This window comes from Epinephelus lanceolatus, chromosome 17 (assembly GCF_041903045.1).
Source record: "Epinephelus lanceolatus isolate andai-2023 chromosome 17, ASM4190304v1, whole genome shotgun sequence".
NCBI lineage: Eukaryota > Metazoa > Chordata > Actinopteri > Perciformes > Serranidae > Epinephelus > Epinephelus lanceolatus.
The window spans coordinates 16,725,626-16,731,625 of NC_135750.1; positions in this window are offsets into that span (position 1 = coordinate 16,725,626).

Here is a 6,000-nt window from a genome sequence, read left to right on the forward strand (position 1 = left end):
GCAGATCAATGCAGAGAAACCATTTCAGCACTTGGCCACCTGTTCTTCCAAGCCTGCAGGGTCCACTGGCAACAACCTTTCCTCTCACTATTAGACAAACTAATCTGATTGGGAAAAAGATGGAGGTGCAGGGGAGGGGCAGAAACTTACAAACCACATGCTGCAGGGAAGGACTCGACACCGCCAGTCCTCTCCTTCGATGTCTCTGATGGTTTAAGAGCTACTATAGCCTTCAGCGTTATCAGGCTAACACGCAGTGGGAGGTAGAGTGAAAGAGACAAAAGAGAAAACATGTGGGAATCCCAAAGGAATACACAAACAACACTAGTTACAACTGATTTTAAAGTCCTGAGCGGTGAGACTGTACACATTTAAGGGATTTTCTGTGTGTTTTAATCTAAGTTTGTACTTAAAACTTGCAAGGGTTCTGCAATATGAACCTTTTCCATGTATGATGACCCTGTAGACTTCTTTACCAAAGCTTATAAATTAGGGCTGTAACAGTTTGTGTATTTATGCTGAACCATGTCACAGTGCACACAGCCGCCAGCACATTGTTCCTAGATTTATGCAAGTAATATAGAACCAAAGTACACACAAGTTTACAAGTCCTGCCTAGAAACTTCTAGCCCTTTGCCGTAAATTTAGCACAACAACCTGATTGGCATGTTTTTTCAGTGTTTATCATATTGCAATACAGAAAGTTATTTTATAATGTAAATGGTTTACCAACATTGCCAGTGAGCAAAACATTACCTGAGCCCACCAGCAAGAGGATTTTCACTATGTTTGACACTTGCACTACTGACTGTTCAAAATAAATTAAAAGAAACAGCTCTTTATGTATTTGTTTTTTCCTCTGCTATACCGAACTCATCCCAAACCATGGTTCCTGAACCCAAGCCATGACTTCTGTGTACCATTACACCCCTAATATGAATCTATATTGCATAGGAAAAAGACTCACTTCAAAGCCATCAGTGCTGACATGGTAAGACACTGGAGAGCGGGAAGCAAAACACACTTGTTAAACCTGCAGGACCCAGAAATGGCACTGAGCAATTGGCCAATTAGGAAGTGGTCCATCATGTCAAACTCATTTGCAAAGGGAAGGCTTAACCCTTAGGGTTCGAAGGTCGGGATCAAAGGGTGTCCCCCATGGGACTGCACAGAGATCCTTGAAGAAACGCTGATCCCAAGCTTTTGTAAAGGAATCTTCTAATTACAATAAATCTCCACTGCAAGGTAAAGACAGGAGTGCCTGGTACAGTGGCTATATGATAGCTCTCGCCCGAGGGCCTGCAGGTAGCCTATAGATGTCTGGATAGAAGACTGATAGGAGATAGTGGTTGCCACCAGGATAGTGGCCTCTCATTTGCCCAGGTCAGAACCTCAGAGAGTGATCACAGCTTTAGCGGCTCAGGCTGACCAGCACCTTTGAGCCTTCATAGCCCCTGGTGTGTAACCGGGTCTTTGACCTTGCCCACAGATTAGTATCAGTATCAGTATTAGTACTGGATTTACCTCTTCAATTCTTAGTCTTCTCTCTTTTATTGTCTTGTTTTCTCACAAAGGTGTGTCACGGTTGGCTTCCTTTGAATGGAGCACGCTCTTTCAATTGAGATTTTAGCCCTCTACTAGGAACTTTTGTGATTGTGATTTAATTTTGCTCTCTGATCTCTTTGGTTAAACTGTAATACTTTGGTTATTTGACAGAGGTGTGTGGATTAGAGGTTGTTTGATCACACAATGGTGGGTTCTGAGAATCTTATCTGACTAATAATAATAACTGCTTTGTGTCAAATGGGATATTTACACCTGAAATCCTAAACATTTAGATATTTTGTTCCTTTGAGAGGACATACTACTAGCACCTTGTGGGGACATGACATATAAAGGGGACAATTTCCATTGATTTGGGTAAGAGTTAGTGTATAGTAAAGCTGTTTTCTTGTATAAACTCCGGACTGAGTTCAGAGAGTTCAGGTCCGCACATCGTCTTGAGTTTTGCTTTCACACATGTAGCACTTAACAGGAGAATGTCTTTGTCTGATGCGTTCTCACATACTGGACGTATTCTGTTTAGTTCAGGCAAGGATCGTGCCGAGGTAAAGTGTGCAGGAGGCAGATTACACCGTGGCCCCGTAGCCAGTTCATAGTTTGGTCAGAAACAACAGAGTCTCTTGCCTTTCCTTGAATTTGTCTAACAATTTCAGCATAAGCTACTACTGACAGAAGTTCCTGAATTTCATCATCTCTCCATTTAGACATTTTCTTGCTATCTTTGTGTAAATGACCCTTCTTCTCAGCCTCGGATGGTTTGTTTTCTTCCAGTTTCATGGAAGCCACATGATAGAAACTACATCAACACACCCACTTGCTCACTGTGAATTCTCCAGACAATGACCTGTGCAATTCACACATTGGCTCAGTCGGTCATTACGTGGACTGGCAGGGTGGCTGGCAGGAGTCCATTTCATGTCCGATCCAATTGATTCAGACATTTGCATTCTCAAATACAGCCGCTTTGGGTAATGTCTAGATCATTTCAGGTTTGCAATGCATGTGTGAGGGGCTTAAGACCCTCACCCTGCACACCTCAATAGTGCCCATGAGAGGACAACATAATGGCAATGGGGAAATCAACGGCTATATGTTTGACTGTGTGTTCCCTCTACATATTGAATCTAGCTTGCAGAACAACCTTCTTTGTTCCAGCTCCAAGCAAAGCTGTATGACACTCTCTGTGCTTCTCAGCGGGCTCAACTGTTGGCCAAAGGGGGAGGAGAGAGGAAAAGGAGGGGAGAGTAGTAGTTTGTTCTTCCTGCAATTAGCATTCACGGTTAGCTAAGCAGAACTAATGCAGCGAATCTTTGAGTCTCACGTTACCTGTCCTCCACTGCCAGAGTACCTGCAGGCCAGATTAAACTGTAGCGAGATGACAAACCCCCTATGTATCCATTACAGGCCTTTTATTATTAGCAGTGTTATTGGTAATTCCTTTTGAATGGCCACGACAAAAACTATGCATCGGCTAAGGACGACTTCAAAAAAACAGGATACTGCATGGGTGTGGGCGACGTGCTAGTGATACTGTAATTTTGAAAACAAACTGAGAGTGAGAATTACGCCTCCATTTGTGTGGCATTGTTCAGCGGCCCTGACGGAAGGCATAACTCCCGGCGGCACATTTTGATCTGACCTGTTTTAAGTGACGGGCTTCCCCGCCTGACAACAGTCAGCGCTGTCACATGTCAACACAAGAGAAGCCTCAAGCATCACTCCTTTAGTGACTTCATTCATACTTAATGCCCAAACATCTTTTTTATTCAACCAATAAAAGGTCATCTTCATTCAAATGTTCTGCGCCTCCAATTTATATTCAACTTCTGTGTCTGGCAGGATCATCTCCGGTAGGTTCCTTTGCATCTAGGTCAAGACTGAATGATCTCATGCTTCCCTTTTCAACTGGGGCCGGATCAGGATGTGGGCTCACCGTGTCACCATTATGGGATGTGGATGAAACTGCAATGATCTCATGAGTCTTAAGTGACACAACAACGTGGCCACTTAGTAGATCTTGTCACGCAGTTCCAAGAAAATGCCGAAGTGCGATTTTCAGCTCAGATTCTTTGTCTGCACTTTTAATACACTGATATATAATTGGATTCATTATATCAATAGATGAGTGAAACTAAATAATACTTCAGCTGTATTTTGTGTTGTAAAAACATTGACAATCAATGATCCAGGCTAATGCTCTTCCATATTTCCTGCTGATTTGCTGTGTTTATCCTCAGCTAATCATTATCAGTTCTCTGAAGTGTTGTCTTATCAGTTACAAACAGGTACAAGCAGCGCAAGTGCTCCCAATTGATCCACGAAGACTCCCACAGTGATGAGGCCACTGTCTGGTCACACGGAGCCCAAGGAAGACACTGCTCCTGATCAATAAGTCTTCCTGTGACACTGGCTCTGCTAAAGTCTACACCTCTAGTGGCTCATCACTGTAAATGTGAGAGGCAGTGAGAGAAATCATTGGAATAGAACTGATACAATACAGCTGCATTGATGACTTTAATTGCACAAGTTGTTTTTAAGAGATTTGAAACCTACTGTAACTGCTGCAAATTTGCCTTGGTCCAGACCTTGGAGTCCGTCCACTCCATCAAGTTGACATTCCTCGGCTTGGTGACATGAGACAGCAGTTTCTTGGCTGAAATAAAAAATGACCAATGAGCATCACAGGGGAGAGGCTACAATTAGCCAGTCAACACCATAGGTGGGACTAACGCCTGGTTTCCACTTACATGTATGTATGGACACAAGGCAACCGGAAGTCCATTTATTCCTATGGGAATCTCTGTGATATCAAATGTGCCTGTGAAACTCCTCCCCTCCGTAGTATTTCAGTCCGAAATTTGCGGCGATGTGTTAAAAAAACGGAACTTTCATGGTGGATTTTGGAGAGACTGTATGACGAGCTAGCTTAGCTAACAGGCTGCTAACTGGCTAACATGCTATTTCCTTCAATTCAGTTGCCTGTGTTGAATGCAACTGAGGTTGTATGATTAAAAAATGCGTGTTAATCTAGTTTGAACACATTGTGAATCTGAGTAATGTTATTCTGTTACAATATGGTCATACATAATGTAGAGTCAGGTTGTCATTATGACTCATTCAGCCGTTCATATGTGTTTTTAATGAAATATTTCACAAAACATGCCACGTACCTGGCAAGCCAGCATCTTTTATTTGCTGTCATGCAATATTGGTCCTGTTTTTGTCCCGGTAATGTTCCATGCATATATTCCAAACTACCGGATGCCGAAAGGACAAAATTAGCCTTTCCCCCATGGCGACAGGTAGTTTCTATCAGGTTTCTATCCATCTGTAAAGAAATGCACTTCCTTGCGTTGGACACTAGAGGCATCATCCGTAGATTTGTGGATCTACAGACACCAGTCACATACGTAAGTGGAAGCATAACACTATTGTCAGGCTGTTGTCAAGTGTTGCTAAGCTGTGCAGTGGAACCAGTGAGGTGTAATAACAACAATGGCAGCGCTTTAGACAAGATAGATGCTGTTTTAAATCGACATGTCTTCTCAATATCACCAGACATTGTAGTTTGCTTTACTTTGCTCCACTCTTAAAATCACAGCAAAACAAGTATGTTAGCATAGCTACGCATCGCATCATCCCCCAGGGAAATCGGTTAGAGTCATGGGTGTATTACTGAACGGGCATAACAGGCTAAGGCCCAGGGTCTCAAGGGCTCAGGGGGCCCCTAGGACAAAGTCACCGTGTGAAGTTGCTTTTATTAACTTTGCATTTTATCTATAAAACTTTAATTCTGTGAGATTATAAAAGAGCATATTGCACCTGCCGGGGGAGGGGGGGGGGGGGGGGGGTTAGGGTGGCCCTTACAAGTCCAGGCCCAGAGGTCCATTGTGTCATAAGCCACCTATGGTTGGAGTGGATGCGTTAAGGCCCGAACATAGTCGGGCGGAACATACGCGGAACAGACTCCACGGAGGTCCGCACGGACTCAAAGCGGACGTCCACAAGGCCTGTGCGCACAAAGCTCAGATTTTACGACCGCGTGGACTCTGCTCCGCGCACCAGTGATTGCTCGGCATGTATTTTTCACATCGCAGGGATTTTTCACGGACATTTTTACAGGAAACTACAACGCGGAAGTGCGCTCGACTATGGAAACCCGAATGACTGCGGACATTCCTTGCGGAGTCCGCTCCGCTTACAGTACGCCCGAGTATGTTCGGGCCTTTAGAGTGGATATCAGACAAGCCCGTAAATATAATCTGAATACACATTTGAAAAACTTCGGTCTGACCTGGTTGAAATGATCAGGATACGTACTTGATTTTTCACTCCTTTGCATGCAACATTTTTTTTTTTGTGGACAAACAGAGGTCACAGTTTTTCACACATACATCTGCTGCTTGGCTTATCTGCACTGCAACACAGTTCTCTAAT